Source organism: Centruroides vittatus, unplaced genomic scaffold, assembly GCF_030686945.1.
Source record: "Centruroides vittatus isolate TY-2023 unplaced genomic scaffold, ASM3068694v2 scaffold_386, whole genome shotgun sequence".
In the NCBI taxonomy this organism is placed as follows: Eukaryota; Metazoa; Arthropoda; class Arachnida; order Scorpiones; family Buthidae; genus Centruroides; species Centruroides vittatus.
Window position 1 is genome coordinate 369,213 of NW_027122706.1, and position 20,160 is coordinate 389,372.

The 20,160-nt window shown below is 29.7% G+C and overlaps 1 protein-coding gene across 2 annotated transcripts in view; it reads left to right on the plus strand.

Moving 5' to 3' along the window:
• Positions 1 to 20,160, plus strand: part of LOC136988919 (rho-related BTB domain-containing protein 1-like) — a 128,638-nt gene that overhangs the window by 31,242 nt on the left and 77,236 nt on the right. The window contains exon 1 of one of the 2 annotated variants that reach the window (XM_067286936.1): positions 12,605 to 12,789. The exons of the other annotated variant lie outside the window; for it this stretch is intronic. The gene's annotated coding sequence lies outside the window, so the exon portion shown is untranslated. Of the gene's footprint in view, positions 1 to 12,604; positions 12,790 to 20,160 lie in introns of those variants that run through there. 2 annotated transcript variants of the gene reach the window in all.

Genomic DNA, 20,160 nt, shown 5'->3' on the forward strand with positions numbered 1-20,160 from the left:
AAGCGGGAAAAGATGCCAAATTTTAGATATTTTCAAACGGTGACGTCAGATATTGTCATGTATTTGTATGATGAATCGTTGGGCCAATATTGAGTCCGGAAAGCTATAGTTGGCTACCGTTACCTCATTTTCTACATCTGAGAAGAATAAAAGCAAGATAAGAACGAAGATTTTGTTGTGAAATGTTTCTAGAATCATTTTAAAACTAAAAGTTAAAATAGAATTTATTAAAATTGCGAAAAACAATTAATGTGTGATGTAGTTAAGGTTCTAAAGTTTCCATTGTGAGCTACCGCCGATCCCGATCGGACATGCTAGAACACGTGACTCCGCTAGGCATCTTACCCCGACAAATGGGAAAGATGCCACATTTTTATTGGAGTAACATGCCCATTTTAAATAAATTTTTTGTTTTCTCGTTTTATTGTAGGATATGCATAGAAATTATATAAGGACATCTCAAAAAGGTTTTTGGACTGAAAAAAGCTTTCAGCTAGCTATAGAGCACGTTAGAACGGGCGGAAACTTAACAATACTTATACTGTGCTGTACTTACTATAAAGTACTTTGTACTACATATGCAATAAATTAAATTTGGTTAAGATATTCGAAAATTAATTTAATGCAATTATATTTATCATCTTACCCTAATGGCATTTGTCATCTCACCTGGATACTTGGGGTGAGATGCCTAAAATGCCAGACAGTAAAAAAGTCGTCATTGCAAACATAATATACCAGTGGCGTGCCATGACATTTGATGATAGGGAAGCTGTGTTTCTGTAAGAAGCCGACTTACAGGGGCAATCAATCAATTGCGCGTCAGGGCCTGTTCGTATTAGTTTGTTCAATAACTCAGTAAAAACCGTATACTTCTTTAAATGTATTTTTAATAGATTATCTGACGTACTTAATAAATAAGAAAGTTCAATATAATTACCTCTGTTATTAGATTCAATAAATTTCCATGCCCTCTAAATGCCAATTCTCGCTTTGAGAAAAAACATAAAACATCTATTAATTTAGATATATTTATTAATCGTAATTATCTTGTTATAATTTTCAATATTTATTTTATATTGTCTACCAATGTTAAATTCTATTCCTCTTTGATTTCCAAATTGCTTCAATTTTATGAAAGAATCGTCATTCGTCATAAATTTTATCGTCAAAATGTCGAAATTTTTTTGTTGACGTATTTATATTTAATTTAGGCATTGGTCTTTCTCTTTTAATAATGTTTTCTTTTTCATTATATGGTCTCGAGCCAAAACTTTTTTAAAATAAATTTTTGAATCACTAGCCACGATATAAGGGCTAAAATTAAAATTATCAGAAAAACTTACTTGGTAAAACAAAATGTGTGACGAATATACATGCCTAGTACAAAAAATTCTTCAATTGTATGAATATACTTTTAAAGAAACTTATAATTAAATATAACTTTGTGAAAAAACGTACATAAAAATAACAAAATATTCTTTACTTTTTAAATCTTAAAACAATCCACTTAGTGAAATACTGTAGCTCCCTACGAGTTGCTAATGAATGGAATCAGAGACGGTCCAGGTAGGTGTGTGCGTGCCAAATCCCGAGGGTGCCGATACCGGTCAATGTCAAATGCCTCTTTTGTCGCATCACTAGTATATATCAAAGGACGCCACAGGGCTGTTGTAGATTTTAAACATTTCTCACCATAGCTGTAAAAATCTAAATATGTCAAACTTAACAGATTGTCCGTCGTTCGTTTTCTAACTAATTCGTTTTAGGGCCAAGTGTCCACGGAAATTTCCAAAATTTACAACTTTTCGGTCACTCTCATTGAACTGGAAAAATTTCTGTCTTTATTACATCTAATATTATGAAGAGATCAGTCCTCACTGTACTCGCAAGAGATTGGTTCGGTTAAGCTTCTGTTTAAGTAAAATTTCGGCTCTTTCATCGGGGTTTTATTTATGTTTCTAATTCCCTAATCGCTTAATTATTTAACTACTTCTTAAATAGAAATAAGTCGAAACCGGTTACTTTGTACTCGAATATCTGTAGTCTTGGGAAAGAAGTGGAAAGAAATTTTTATGACAACGGATACATAAATCGTAAATTTAAGGAATATAAATTCTAGAGCTTTTTCTGTACCATTGTACGTCTCATTCATTAAATTTGGTTGTAAATGATGCTGCTAAAGTAACAATTAATTTTTTAACACTGTACTAGAATTGTACACGTTTTTTCTGCATCCCCTTACAGATGGGACATACTAAATCGTAATATCACCGGTTTAACATTGAAATCCGTAAGTAATATAAGATGGGAGAGCAGAATAAACGCAGAATAAATATATCAAATATTTTAATGGATTTTTTTAAACTTCTGTCAACTATACAGAACTATCATAAAAACATGCCAGTAAATTCCTATCGGTTGGGTTAAGTTATAAATCTAGACTAGGGTGGGCAACCGTTTTTATAACATGGGCCAGAATAAATTTTACGTTATTTCCGCGGGCCGTAGTAGTTAATTGACGCCTTCTTATGACTCGTAATTTTTTTAGTCTGCAAATATGACATAAATAAATAAAGAGTTAATTACTACATTTATTTCTCTTATCGTTTTTGAAAATTACAAAGAATTGGAAAAATAACTATTAATTAGTTATTTTTCCAATTTAATAATCTATTAAAGATCTCGAGGGGCGGATAGAAACTTTTCGCGAGCCGTAGCTGGCCCGCGGGTCGGGGGTTGCCCGCCGTTGATCTAGTCTACTCGTGATTCACATGATCGGGCGAGGGCGGCCGAATATCTAGCGGGCGGGCGGCTAACAGCCCACAACCGGTCCGGGATATAAAATTAGAAGCTTTATGTTTGAAGCATCCACCAGCTAAACCGGATGACGTTGGTGCTCTGTAAAGCGCATGCGCCAATGCCTATAATCTGGCTGCTTGGAAGTTGACGGGCAGGCGGCTCAGAATCCGGTCCGGGATATAAAATTAGATGCTTTATGCGTGCGTTGCTTCTACCAGCTAAACCGGGTGAGGTTGGTGCTCTGTAAACCGCATGTGCCAATGCCTATATAATCTGGCTGATTGGAAACTGACCCGGTTTCGACACTCCTTCCGCCACCGAATTATTCGAATATACAATAGCAATCTTATCGTTTTTTTCACATGTAGTATAGAAATTTGTAAAAGATACATAATGCAGTTATAATAAAATATTAATTTTAATTAATGCAAAGTACGTTAAAATATGAAAATTTATATTTTATAAAATACAAGGGAAGGTCATTGGAAGGTGGAATCGGCGCTTCCATCGCTTCCAATGATGGCACGCCACTGTAATATACAATTATTTTTCATGTACTGCAAAGTTTTGTTTGAAAAACATGCTCAAGAATATGATATTTTCGTTAGAGGCCTCCAAAACCCAAATTATCGTTATGATTTCCTTCATAAGCAAAATGTTAGGCATTTTTCCCCGAATCACTATACATAACTATTTATTTCCCCCAAACATATTTATGTAGCTAAAATTAGTTTTAACTAATGTTAAAACTTAAAACTAGTTTTATCTAAAATCAAAACATGTACAGCAGTAAATTAACTAGACAAAACGGGTTTTAACAAAGACGTCCAGTATAAACTAGTTTCAACTAGTTAAAACGCGTTCTAACTAAAAACGGGTTTTGACTGTAACATATATATCACTAAACGTATATTTGAGATTTAAAATGTTTGGACAGTTGTAAGAAAATCTTTTTTATATATTATTAAAATATTTTGTAGCATTTAACATTATTTAGACTAATTAAATAAATAAATAATTTAACTATAAAGATAAATTTTTAATTTGAATGTGCCATACAAGGAAAATTGTACGGCTAAAATAGATTTTTCTCATATTTCAGAAGCGGAATTTTTAGAAATTATTGATCTAATTCCATTTTACAAAACTCTTTTCGTTTAATGTAATTAAACGAATTAATAAGTTACGCAAGTAAAAATATTCACTTTAAAATAAAGTTTCTTTATTCTTTCGCCATCTGAAAGACAATATATTTCTTCTGCATTAATAGATTGCTTATAAAATTTATAATTTGTTACATAAATTTATACATGACGCATAAATCATTACTAAAGAAAAATCAATTCGATCGAAACTTAACATGATAGGATGTTCTCAATTTCTCGCGTCGGACATTTTAATTTAGCATAAACAATGTGTCCTTTAACTTTATCTAGTAAATAAACTTAACGGTATAAATATAAGAAAAGTTATGAATTTCCCATAAAATATTTTTCCAAAAAATATTGAGAGTTGAATGGAATCTGTTATAAACTTTTTAAACCTAAAATAAATTTTGAAGAATCTTTTAGGGTGAGTTTTTAAAATAATAAACTCGAAAACAAAATGAAGTAAAAAATCGTGTTATAGGTCTATTAAAAAACTTACTTTCTTATATGTGTGACAAAAATATAATAGCAAAATACTGTAAAATTACGGTAATTCCGTGTTTCTGACTTATTTGAAGTAATCGATTCTCGATATTTACAATAATTTTGAATTCTTGAAGTTAATGTGCAAGCTTTTTTTCTTTCAAATACAGGTATGCGTAATTAGTACTAGTTTAATCATAATTTTAACGTAATTTTTGTCATTTAAAAACTAAAAACGTAGAATTATCTTCTTTTAACTTGTTAGCACCATTATTCAAAGAGGAAACAGTAAATTTCATTGATAGATACATCAGAGATATTGTCAATGCGATAGTTTTATTTTTACGTTATATTATATAAATTTAGATCACCTTTCAATTTTTTAACTTGTAGTATCTGATATGCAGGATCCGGATAATTTTGTCGCCTGATGTAAGCCTAAAAACAGCAACGATTCAGTTATATTTCTATAAACATTAGGCAATATTGCTTTTTTAGTATCACTTTTAATTTAGTGCCAGAGACAGATGCCTCTTTGTTTCATCTATCAGCACGACCCTATTTAACGTATATGAAAATGTTTACTAATTTTTAAAGTAGATATATCATACTCCTTACTGCAAATCTTAAAGTTATCTATACAACGCAAATGTAGCAACGTTCTAAATTTATTTGTGATATAATTTCTTATCCATTAAAATGTATAATCATAACTGGCAAAACTAAAATCGAAGTATATTTTTCACAGTTTCTCGTTATTTCAATAATACAAAAGTTTAAATTCATTATTAACCTTTCCGTGTATTAATTGACTGTTGATGTTTTCGCTACGAACAGATGAACATAGTCTACTGTTCTACTTCAGTATCAATCATGAGAAATAAGAGATGAACTATCGATCTGAAAATCCCGATTGAATCTCTGGATGATCTCAGGCACGAATCGTTACCGCGCGAAATTTGAAGGACGAACAATATATTTCAAATGGCCTGATTATATAACAAATGAACGAATAATAATAATAATGTCTGTTAGTAGTTTGGATTAGAAGTGGGATATGTCTACCCGTTCTTTACACGTTCTTACAGTATACATTCTTTCATTCTCATACTGTATATGCCGCAAGGCCGTAAAATATAAAGAGAAATGTAACATTGAACAGTGAAACGCATGAAGATAAAGCGGTAAAGCATAAATGCGAAGATAAAGCGGCCTGAATAAATTATATATATATATATATATATATATATATATTATTATTATGTTGAGTTTTTACTATTAAATATTTCTACAGATACTTCTCTCCATTTTCCCTAGAATGATTAGATAAGTTTAAACTTTCTAATTTTTTTGTGGGTGATTGTTTTATACGCAGTTCTGGTTAATATACTTGAGCATCTCCAATTTTAGAATCTTAAAGTTGAAAATCGTTTCGCGCTATTTTTGATCGAGTACTAAAACTGGCTGGCAGTTCATCACCGTTATTGATGTACAGCATATAAAAAGTAACGGAGCGTCATAGTAGACCGAGCGAACAACACCGAGGACAAATCGACCGACTAAAACGATTGTAACGACTCGTACATAGCTTACGAAAGCAGTTTGCCATTTAGCTGAAATGGGTTTGTTTTGAATGTTTCTGAACAATGGGGAGAAATAATTTGGCATTTGCTTTGACGATAATGATTTATGCATTTTTCATTGTATTAAATAATGCAAAACTTTATACTCATTATGTTTATGTGAGTTAAAGTAAAAAAATGTTTTTTGATAGTTGCGTGAAAAAGAGAACGAATTCGATCCTTCAAAAAAATCTGCATCGTTCAGTTATCATTGAGACAGTTTTCAATAGTTTCCGTTAAAAATTATAAAATGATCGAAAATTCCTTTTATGTCTAATCATTTCGAATAGAAATGATAACCCTTTTTTTTTTATTTTGTAACTCTTTCCGCCCAGTGGGCACTAAGAGGGCCTCTTATAGCAAGCCCATTATGGGTTCGGCCAGGCCCACAATGGGGCGGCCGGGTGGTGAGGGACGGGGACCGACATATCCGGACGGACAATCCCCCGAAAAATTCCTGGGGATTTTTCGACTCGTCCGGATTCGATCCCGGGTCCCCCAGGGCGGCAGGCTGCTAACCTTGACCGCTCGGCCATCTGGCCTGAAATGATAACCCTATGCTGAACAACTTTGTTTACTTAAACAAAATATATATGTTTGAATATTTTGTCACTAAATTTCATTTTTAACCCTAAATGAAATTTAGCCTATTGTAATGCAATATATTGTCATGTGATTTTGTCATTTGATGTTGTTGTCATTTTCTACTTTCAGCATATAATTGTGTTTATGTATATGTGTACAAACAAAATGTTTGAAGTAATGAACAAATAAGGTGGCATCAAGCCTTAGTGCATTTGTTAAAACTAAAATATTAACACAATTACAAGCAGTATTTAATTTTTAGCTAAGAGATTTTTTAATCTTTAAACTTCTTAAATTCTACGTATTGTTTTCCTTTAATCGTCTGGTCAAAATTCTGTGGTAATAATTATTCTTTATTTCGTGTAATTGAAAATAATCCTGTACTTCTACCATAAATTCCGTTTCGATAGGAACATAGAATAACACCTCGGCCATCCCACAAAACTGTCAGTATGTTGCTATTCAGTTCAGGTCAGGAATTTTCAGGGGCAGTCTGTTTTATATATATGGATCCGTATTCCTCACCACCTGGCTTATCTCCTTTGTGGACGTTGCTAAACGCATGGTAGAAATGATTAAAAAGGGGGGGTTTTCTTAGTGCCCTCAGAACGAAGAATCAAAAGTGAAGTAGAAGAAAAATAATATATACAGCCATTACAGGAGTTAGAATTGCCTTGACAGTTCTAATTCGTGTAATGGCTGAAAGTGAGTTACATAGACTTGCTTTATTGCACAAACCAACTCGTGCAATAAAGAGTAGAGCGAATCACATAGAACTGCCTTGGTTAGTTCTGTATGGCTCTCTCTCTGTTACTTATTACTGCAAACAATAAAATTAAAACATCTCTAATAACGTTACTCGAGTTTTTATTGTTACCGCTACCGTGTGACGCTGTTAAATAGCGAAAGTTTGAATGAATCTTTACTATTGATAGTAATGAAATTCAAGCCCAAAACACCTATTGAAATTTTGAATCTGAATTAAATTCAACATATATTATTTAAAACAAGCGATTTTTTATTGCGATTTCATTAGACACTATTTTTACCTTTTTAAATAGACAAATGTAGGTTGGTTAAATTGTTAATGGATTCGACGTTAATTTGAAGATTGTATCTGTTTTTAATAATTTGCGGTGAAATATATTTTTCTATGCATATAATTTATACATTGCATGTAAGTTCTGTTTGTTTCGAAAATCATTATTGGATTTTTTCGCGTGAATTAAGCTGCTGGTGTTAGTTTATTCGAGTTTATTTGGTCTGCCATGTACTTTTTTTTTTAACCCTTTCCGCCCTGTGGGCACTAAGAGGGCCTCTTTTAGTAGGCCCATTATGGGTTCGGCCAGGCCCACAATGGGGCGACCGGGTGGTGAGGGACGGGGCCCGACATATCCGAACGGACCACCCCCCGAAAAATTCCTGGGGATTATTCGACCCGTTCGGATTCGATCCCGGGTCCCCCAGAGCGGTAGGATGCCACCTTTACCGCTCGGCCATCCGGCCGGTCTGCCATGTACTGTACAGTACATAGTCTTAAAATATCAGCCTTTATTTATGATAAATTTAAGTTTGAATCGAACTGTATTTATAAAATGGCTAGTTAAGTGGGAAGCCTTTCCTCATGTTTCACTTTTACTGGATTTGCGGATCTAGCTTAATCGAATGAACTAAAATTGAGTCCAACCAGAAAACCCATAATACAGGGTGTTTATGGGTTTTCTGGTCTTCTGGTCCTCCTCATGTGCTAAGAGCTACTGTTGAGAACACAGTAATGCGATTTAACTTGCTTTCAGAAAATAGTGGATGCCACATTGAACATGCTTTGTAACATGTTTTAGAAACGATTAAAAACATTTTCAATTGATGTCTTTCTTCATGTCTTATTTCGTTTAACAATATTGCATACAGCGCCATTCCCCGCTGGTGGTGAATTTTTAAACTTTTTTTCCGCGGGAAATAAAACCCCATGACGTCCTGTACAGTATTACCAATAGCATTCTGTCCAGTAGTTTTCATTTTATGGCCATTTCAAAGTGAAACTAATTATAAACACCCTGTATGTTAGGAACTACGCGTTAAACATTTTAATCTATTATCTATTACTATGTGTATGACTATTCAGTCAACACGAGAGATAGAAAACATTGCGGTCTAGATTACTTTTGAAAATCACGAGGATTTGATAGAATTTGAAACCTGATAGACTGCACGTTAATCTGATGGACACAATTTCATAATTAAAATGTCGGATGAAAACAAAGGTTTAACAAATTCATTCTAGAATTGAGCAAACCAATAAAGAAATAAACACATAAAGTGAATTCTTTAACCGTAATAATAATATTTGTTGTTAGAATATAAATAACATAGCATCCCAAATAAAAATGAAAATTGATGTGTTTTTAAGTATTAAACTTCTGAAACCATAGTTCATTTAACGTGAATACCAAAGATGTCAATTAAAATTGAGAATATGATTATTTTCTTAGATAATTTGATTCTGATAACTTAATATTTTTAAGAGCTTTACAAAAAAATAAGCATTATTTATCCATTAAAAAGCGTTTATGTAAGTGGATTCAGAAAACTAAAAAAATATCCTCTCCACCAGTGGACACTAAGAGGACTTTTATACTCTTCGTAGGTCGGCTATGCCCACATTTGTCCACTTGGATTCGATCCCAGGTCCTCCAGAAAGGCAGGCCGCCGACCCCTTTACTCTCCGACCATCCGGTAGTCGCTAATTTTATTACTTTCAAACTTGATATACGGAATTTTGTATGTTATACACTGCACGCGTGCGTTATATAACTTGAATATTAATCTGTATCTGTAATCTGCATATTGCATGTAATCTGTACATTAATCAAATAATAAAAACATTTAGAATTATTCTCTCTCAAATCTTTTTGCAGTTAAGATTTGTAATGAATCTTAACTGTCCTTGGGCATTAAGAGGGCCTTTTTTTCCCCATGCCTGCCATGGATTCGACCAGACAGCCCGTATATGAAAAAAATATTTGGGATGTCGACCCAGATTAGAGTCCAGGGTTCGTAGAACGGTAGGCTTCCTTACCGCCTCGGTAAAGATTTCAGTTGTCGAATTTATTTTGTATTATTAAATTTGATGGTATTTGAGATATATACAGGTATATTGTTATATATAAAATTGTATGTTGTATAAAAAGTAAAATTATTGTATATGTATACGCAATGAAATCTCTCTTAATGGACTCTTCTCTAAAGCAGACACACTTCATAACAATTTTCGCGGTCTGGCGTAAAAAGTTCTATGTAATAAAATTTATTGTAATGTAAAATAAAGTTATATATAACGAAGTTCTAGGAACTTCATTACAATTGACCTTTCTTAAGCGGACACTTCTAATAGACACTTGAAATGCATTACGGCTAATATCGCGAGTTCTCTTAACGGTCACAATATATTCTTATTAAACCGACTTCCTTGTTTGGAGTTTCTGCGATGCATTAGAATCGATTTCAAAAACTTAATACTGTATTCTCTGTTGAGTTCTTAAAATCGATTTCCCTGCACAATTTTATAGTATTATGACTATTATACGGTTTCGATGTTGGCTAACTTGGCAACCATGTGCAACTTGTGACTATAATTAACATAGTCTAAACAACGTTTTTTAATACTCTAATTACATTGATGAGATTGGCCAAAAACGGTTCTGTGGACAGTCATATCTGTCGTCTTGCGCCCTTTTCATATTTCTCTTTTTCACATTCTCTCGTCGCTTATGACGGATTGAAATTTTCCTAAATTGCTAAACAGCGATAAAGATGGTTGCATTTATCGGTCGGACACGTCACTAGCAAGGAATCGGACTTTCGTGTAAAGTAATGGCTCTACTCTGGATTGGTCCGCCAAACGGGCCCGTTCGCCTTTAAACAGCTAATGTAACTCAATGTCTCAAGCCATTTCACAATTTCCAAGCGCTTGGAGACAGATGCTTCCATTATCAAAACAAGAGTTTTTTCTTTAAAACTTTTGGATTTCCTTCCAGCAACAAGAAGGGAATGCTTATAATTTCGCAGTATCGGACATAACAGTCTCGTGGATACTGTAAGGATTTATCATCACTGCGTCGATATATTTTCTGACATCCCAATCCTTCAATTACTTTCTGAGATTCAAGAAAGGAAGGATAAAGATGCCGACGACGATTGCGAGGCTTTACAACCGAAATTACATCTGCTATAGAGTCATACGACAGTCCGAGAACTACGTGAACGAATTCAATCAGAATTACATAACAGAAAAGATGCAGACTGAACAGAACTAGCACAAGATTATGCAGAGTGCTACAACCAGTTGTAAAAACACAAGCATAACTGAATTTTATAAAAAAAAAATACTAACCCTATTATGATAATACATCACTGTAATGTGTCCTATTACTAATTTTTTGCATTGGGTGTATTATAAATTCGCAAATAAAAATAATACAGGCTATACTCAAATAGTACCTTTAAAGGTAATTTTCATAAAATTTTTAAAGGTTTCTTGAGCAGACACCTCTCTAAAACGGACAGTTTTTACGGGCCTGTAAGTGTTCATTATAGAGAGGTTTCATTTTATGTAGTAATAGTAATATATAACATAAAAATGTTGTGTGGTAATTATTACATATTATGTATTACATTACACAAAACAGCAAAAAATAATGAAATTCAGATATATTTGAATTTTATATACATATTTATTTTGTAGTAAAATATTTGTTTTTACTACAAATAAAATAATTTTTTAAATAACAAGTGTCAATTAGGATCAATATTACCTTATACAGTACACTACTGTAAATTCGTCAGGAATTTCATATAGCAAGTGTAGTGAATTGAAGTTTTCAGAATGTAAATTATTTTTATTTCCTCAAATATACATACACCAAATAAGGGACTGCCATTAATTACGTGTACAGTTTAATGGAGAGAGGAGTCGCGGTCGTCATTATATATTATGAGGCGGAAACCGGAGGTTGAGGCATTGTCTGCGTGGACTTTTTTTACTGGTGTTAGTGACATACGAATTCGTTCCTGTAAGCCTACTAGTCATGTGAATAAACTATCAGGAAATATTTACAAAACTTTTTAAAGTCATTTTTTAATATCAGGTGTCCATGAACTATTGTATACGTAATTAAAAGGCAGAAGGAAGTCAAAAGTGGCTCAAAAACGCAGCACATTATCAATGGACTGCCTCTAATTTAAGAAAACCTTCCTTTTTTCATTAAATCATCGATAGAATTTCGGTAATTTATAAAGAAATGTTTTAATTTATGAAATATTTTCAGATAAATTTAATTTTTAAATACAAATGTAAAATGATTTTCCAGATTATCTATTCCACTAGTATAAGTATACATTGTACGGTACAGTAAATAGAACCTTACTAAAATATCTGTTATTGAATTTCATATAATCTAGTGTTGTGTTGTAAAATTTCGAAATAACAATTTAAATGTAAATATGTATGAAATATAAAATAATTTTACGAAGCAAAATATATTTTTGGAAAGACATAACGGGAGAAGAGTATATACTCCAGGCCTAAAGCAGAAAGGGTTCCCTCTTTTAAAAGACATTAGATATTTAAAAACGAAAAAATTGCCAAAAAAGTTAAATGTTATGCTAATATTAATATTGAAAATGTTAAAAATCTGCAGTTTTATTTATCATCAGTGCATGAATTTTAAAACATACATAAATTATATAAATTTACATTGCTCTAGGCACCGCAAACCACGGTGTGCCTTCTGTATTTGTGAGTTGTTTTTAGGGAAAAATATATGCTGTTGTAATAATATATATATTATACATATAAACAATATCGTGTTTTAAATAGATTCGGAGTTGCATATTGAATTTTGAATACTAATAAATGTCTTGTTTACCATATTTTTGCTATGTTCAGTTTCGACCGACAAGGTCGATCGAGGTCAGAGGCATTTCTTTGTTAGCTATCTCGACATTCATATTGTCAGTTTCGGTTGATGAACTATCAAGGTCCAGAGTAGCTGGGAAACAAAACAAAGTTTATAATTCATTATCACATATCCTGTCAATCAGGGTAATTATAGATATCATTAGTTACACTAGCATGTGGCGAGACGGAGGTGAGTAGCATGTGTCAAATAATATTTGCCCTATTTTTGATAAATATAAACGAAAGTGCATAAAGTTTAAACAATGCTTTAAATTTTATTTGTTGCTACAAATAATAATAATAATAATACTTTACTCTTTACTTATTATAATAAGAGCTCAACATTAATTTGTCGTGCATTGACGTTTTAAATTCTGATTTATTATTATTATTATTATTTTGACTAAATGATAATCGCAAACAGAAGAAAGAAAATGGAATAAAATCGTTAAAAAGGTTATCTAATCAAAAATATATTAAAACTGTAATAAGATTTTCTGGAATAATTACATATTTGGCGTACATAAACGAAATTGTGTATGTATTGTTATATTAAAAATACACACACACACACACACACACATATATATATATATATATATATATATATACAGTAGAGCGTCGATAAGTGGAACGTCGGTAAGTGGAATGACCGGAAAGTGGAACGATTTTCAGTCGGACTGTGTCGTGCTGAATCGAATGTTTTTGATACTAAATTTACTTCTAAAGTATAATTTTCATGTTTTTTATATTCTTTAATATATTTATTTTGTTTGTACAAAATGCAGAAATAATTTTTAACGATACGATAGCCTCGATGATTATTATAAAAATTTTCGTTAGGCTTAAAATCGACGAAAATTCAACACGAAGCGACACGCAACGGAGAAAAATTCAACAGGAAGCGATACGCAACGGAGAAAAATTTGAACATCGGACAGGTTAATGTATTTTTTCGTACAAAGTCGGAAACTGGAACAAATCATTAACTGGAAGGACCCCAGTCCCCAATTGGTTCCACTTATCGACGCTCTACTGTATATATATATATATAATGCAATATATAAACGTGTATAAATTGATGTTAAAAAATTATTCTGGTAATTTAAAAAACTCATATTTGTTCGTGTTTTATTATTTTGATAAAATAGGAATATGCTTTAAAATCAAGGGTTTAGTTGAAATTTGCCTAGGTGAATTTAATGGGTTTTTTTTTGTAAAAGATTTATTCTTATTATACCTCCTAAATTGTATTTTATCGACTCATTGCCATGACAACGGCATGCTATTTATTCAACGTCATCTAAATTCATAATCGATCGAAAAATTACTAAAATCTGTTAATTTTGTTCAATTACATTCATGAATAACATACCGATATCAATAATGATGACAAAAAGATAGGTATATTTTAAACATCTTCATTCTTAATAATACAAGTATTTTTCCTTACATTTAAGGATAAAACTTCTATAAAAAGTTTTTTAAACAAGTTTGAAACTTCTAATGATGATATTTCGTATTATTTTTAAACGAGAATGGTATTTTGCAATCAGTTGTTTATACAAAGAAAATGTCGTGGTTGGCATAAAGCAGGATTTTTCTTTAAACGTTTATTTCACAATACAAAATCGATTTTTAAATGTAATCACAATAAAAAATATTATTTTATATTCATACAGGGAAATATTTCAAAATTTATGTAGGGATTTTCTAGGTATGCACGTTTATCGTTTTGGGATTTTTTTAAAATGTAATTTTCCTTTAATTATATATTTTCAAGTTTGTTAAAGGAAATTTTATTATAGAAAAATTTAATCCGTTCCTTTTTTTATGCACTCTCGCTCGATACATGAAAAAAATCTGAAGTTATCAAAGTAAATTGTAAGTATCATTCTTGCACGCAATTAATTTAAAACGGAGTAAGTACAGTTTTGAATCGTTTAAAATAAGTTCTACAACTGTTTACGCCAAGTTTAGAATTTAATGTCTGCCAAAACTTTTTATAAAATAATAATAATAAAGAATAGAACATTATGATAAATTTATTTTCTGCTCACGTTTTAAATATAAACAGAGTATTTAAGGTGGTCCGTTTATGTACTCGTAGTTGTTTGTTATGCTAATGACTACGTAGAGATATATCGAATATATATTTTTAAAAACAACAGAACCGTATTAAATTTTAATTCAACATACAACTTAATTATTGAAATATGAAGTTATTTTTAATACATGATATTTTTAAATTTTACAATAAGTATAAAAACAATTATAAATATTATCTGCGTTATACGAACTTGTTTTTATTGATCCTGCAAATTTAATACTTTTTTCGAAAGATTTTACATATTTTCAAACATTTCTAAATCATTGTTTCTTAAGAAATTAATTAATGTATAAGCCTAATTTATACAGAAAAACGATTTTTATCTCGCGATTTTATTTCTGTTATCTTCGAAAATTGGGTGATTTTTATTACACTTTTACATGATTTCTTCAGACAATTTTTTAAAGTTGTAAATTATTTCTAAAATAGATCAGCTTATTATTTTTTGAATCAATTGTAACACTAAAATTATCGTAAATTAATAATTGCAAATTTTTTCCTCATTGATTTAGCATTAAAAATTTTTGCTATAATAATTTTTTAATTTAGGATCATAGAAAGATTAAATGAATTCTGAATAAATAAGACGGTTTAAATATATATATATAATATCGATATATTTTGTTCGATATCGTTCAATACGTTTAGATATATTTTTTCTTTCTTTTTTTTTTTTTTTAGCTTTGACTAATGGGATTCGGATACGACGTTAAGTATCACTAATGATTGAACTTATGCACGACTTCGTTTTCCTTGTAAATTTAGAGATTATTAAAAGTATAATCTATTGTTTGTTTTAATCATTTTAAAAATGTGTAGAGTATATTATATTGTTAAAGGTTTATTTTGAAAACTTTTAAAATACTCTTGAAACTTTTAAATTACAATTTAATTACACTATAAAAATCAATATAATTATTTCCTGAATTACATGATAAATTTTCTGGATTTGTTTCAAATCATTGTTTTATCGCTTGGCTGCTAGTAGCAAAATTAATTTGGGGAGAATTTCATTTTAAATATGCACCAGCTTCCGTTTAATGAAGACGTACTGTACATTGCGGAATTTCGATATAATGCATAATACTAATTTGTACCCCAACTTTTAGTAGTAGGAAGTTTCGCAATAACGGATAAATGTGTGTATAATGTCATATTTATTTCATATTTTAGAGATTTCAGATAGACACGATACTACAAATTTCCCGTAAGAAATCATTAATACAACTAATAAAAATGCATTTATTATTAAATTTTACGCATCGATTTATCAATGCGTAAAAATTTTATATGCGTAATCAATGTTTCTATTTATATTATTTTTGTGATTGATTTTAACATTTATGGGCTAGTTTGATGAAGATTTGTGTCTGAGAATACGTTATTATTTTCAAAATTCCTGAAAATACAGGTTTTGTTTTACCAAGTTTCATCTAGGGAAAAGATTACGTTACTGTAGGGGATTAGTATATCCGAACTGTGAATTTAGAATATACAAATTTTAAGTTAAATCTCATTTATTACCGTAATTTTTTTCCAAGAAATTTCTGCAAAACTTAATAAAGTTTTTATTAGAGCTTTTCAGACGTTAAATGTATCTCGGGCCACTTACCGTTAAAAGCCCCCGATGTATTCAAAACAAAACAGTTTTAAGAAATTGTCATACTTTTTAAACAAAATTTAATAAAGAATAGAATTTTTTTTTTTTTAAATTTATTGCCAATTATTTATTCCGTTATTTCCCCGTAAATATGAAGCCTAATCCAAATGATCCCTACTGACTTCCCGTAAGAGGCTTGATCTTTCTTGATTTAGTTACAATCTTCTGTATTGTGTAAACCTAGATTCCTATTCATTTATTTGTAATATCATTTATAATTAATTAAATTTTAGAATTAGTATCTTAAATTTTTAACATGATAAAGCTTTAATCAAAATTTATTTATTTATTTAGTGAACTCTAATTTTAAATGTTTTCTTCATAAATTCATTCAAATTTGCAACATTATTGTTTGTTATTTAATAATTTTAGAATTAAGTGCCTAGTGAAATATTTAATTCAAAAGATTAGGTCAAATGGATTTAACTTTTTAAAATATTTATAATTTAAAAATTTTAGATTATTTTAGTAATTTGTTAATAAAATATTCATTCATAAAGATGGTTTAATATCATTTCTGAATAAGCATGAATAAAATATAACAATTAATAATTAATTTTTTTAATAATGATTATAAAAATTAAATATAATCGAACCTTAATAACGGCTATCTCCAAAGGGCGCCATTTTTTCAGAATTTTTTTGAACAAAAATGCATACAAAATAACCCTCAAATAAACAAACTAATTTTTAAGTTCCGGTCAGTGGTCGTTGTTTATTGGTTTGACTATATTTTTAAATATTTGTTTTACATAACAAAATATGAAGATGACGTAATTTTTTTTTAAATCTCAAAATAATATAATTTATAATGAAACTCTATATTGTATGACAAGAATGAAATTCTATTAAGATGCTGTTTTAAATGCGTAATTATAGGAAAGTAATTGTTCGATACTTGTATTAAAATCGTCCTTGAAATAATAATATCTACATTAATGAGATTTTTTTTTGCAGTTGATAAATTGTTATTACATTGTTAATACCAATTTTCATAATTTCCTTTATTATTTGACAAGACGAAAGTTTTATTAATATTTATCCGTTTCTTCTGTTTTAGATCGAAGCAATTGAGAAAGATCAGTAAATCTTTGAAAAATTGCCATATTAACTGCATAATATAAATAATATATACTTTATTGCAACGATGATCAACTTCTTCGAACTCAAGGGCCGCAATACACAATTTTTGAAGTGGTGAGGGGAGGACCGTAATTTGACATACTGTGTGTGTAACTCTCATCTGCATTCTTTACAAAAATTACTAAATAAAGCTCTTTCCTGTAACCCTACGTTATAAGAAAACAAAATGTTGGGAAATTAATTTTAAAAAAAATTATTAATGATGATAAAATACATTTTATCTTAAACTGCTAATGTGAACATTGGGCACCCACGAGAACTAATCAGTTCTTGGAACTGGTTGTTCAATTTTTGTAACTGGTGCCAAGGCATTTGAGCAGCGCAATTATTGGAAAAAATGTGCTGAAAGATGTCAGTATTGTCTGTCTTGTGAGGGGATCGCAAGGGATGCCTGTTGGCCGTATTGTATACAAGTGATAATTTTAAGAATATTTTTCTTATTTTCACGTTAACTTCATATTTCAAATATTGCAATAAAACATAATATAGGCCAATTTTTAATTGAAGATGACAAGAAATTAGTTTATTCCAAAATTGCATTTTATCCACATTTATAAAGTTGTGATTTAAAATTAAAATTACTGTTCTCTAGTGAAAGATGTCGATTTTTATATAGCCTACTTACGCTGTCTAATTTTATTTCTTATAACGTATAGTATATTCGTGTACTGTTTATTTTGATAATTATAGATTTTACAAATATCCTAACGAAATAATTTTCTTCACAATTGATCATTAATTTTCTCTAAGTTCTATTAATGAAGCTCGAATTCTTTTATAAGTTTGAAATTTAATTATACGAAATATTATAGAAAATATTCTTATTAATAAATACAAGTACGTAAAATTTCATGTTTAATCAAGCGCAATATCAATTTTTTACTATTGCCGTTTTAATTGCATTAAATTCCGTGTATAAGGCAAGAGAATTTCCCTATATAAAATGATACTGTTTTTAAAATTTTTATTTTGTTCTTTGCGTCAACATATCTGTATATATATATTTTTATATAATTTAGAAAAATGTTTTCTTTTATGATTAGCAGCACCTTTTGTGTGAGTAATTCATAAAATGATCTAAAAATAGTTGTTGCTACACATGTTCTATGAAGAGAAAAAACTTAAATCAATTTTTAGAATTTTTTTATCGTTAATGATAAAACGAAATTCGGTCTTATTATTAGAAATTGAATCATTGATACAATAGCATATTCTAATTATAGCCACATTGATATTCTGATAGAAGTTGCACAATATAATTACTGTATTATATAAATACGTGATATATAAATAAAAATGTCCTTCGTTTATTGCGTATTCTATACAAATTCAGATACACGATTTAATGTAATACTTAATAAATAAGATACAAATTTCTATAATATACTACTAATGTAGTTGCAGTGATCAATGAAGTATTGTATGAATTGGTTTATTTGGTAGCGCGCCTGCCACAGGACTGATAAAACTGCTACATCATTTCTAATACATCAAATGGATTTCAGCCAAAAATAAAAAGTAAAATAAGTAAAGTTTACTTTTTATCATATAAAAATAAAAATAGAAAATTTTATAGCTCCTTTGTTTTTTTTTAAATTAGATTTATGTAATAAATTGTTATTGGCAATAATGCTAAAATTTTAATCTTGCACAATGTTTATCAGTTAGATATAAGTTATTACGAACCTTATTCTATTAATATTTATTTTTTATGAATAATTTGAAACGATTGTGATTTGTGGAGCATTTTTATTACAGATTTCATTCGTTTTTTGATTTTTATAATTAAATTATTTAAGAATAAACTTCTTTTTTCTTTATAATCAATATCTTTTATTATGTACTGTTGCTAAATTGATCCTTTATTTGTAAGAAAATATTGATTTTTGAGTTCTTATTTTAAACTCTCCAGTTTCTCTTCTCAAATTGTATAAATTATACCTTATTCTAGCAATTACTAAGCTTTATATTAAAAAATAGGAAAAAAATATATAAAAATGCTTTGATATTTCTTATTATAATATTTAAAATTTATATTCTTAAATTTTTCAGAAAAGTAAACAAAGTATGTTTGTTTTTTAATAAATTATTCTACATTTATTGTGAAATTTTAATTACATTTATTTATAATTTTTTTTATAAATTGTTAATTAAAATGAGTTAGTTATTGTAATCTTCTTTAAAACATTTTAAATATTTACATTAGATAATATGTATTGTGTAATATATTGATTATCAAACATTTTGACAGGTACAAATTAATTTTGCAAACTCATGTCTTATTTATGTATTTTTAACAATATGCATTTCGTGTTATTTATTTATTAAAAGTCTATGACATTTTACCAGGACATCTGATTCATCTGGATAAGATTTCAATAAGCAACGAGAGATTATTTATTGTGAGATCGTAAAAAAGGCGGTGATGCAATTTTTAATCATATTTTAAATTTATTTCCTTTAAAATATGTGCTCTCCTCCACAAATTAGTAATATCTTGACCCTGTACTTTTCCTTTAACAATAGTTGTGTATATCATCTATTAATTGCTTTCAGGAGAGAATTTTTGAATTGAAATAACGTGACTTTTGTTGCAAACCAGAAGTTCATCTACAGACAATCGGGGTCTCCTGTGTCTAAGGTTTTTA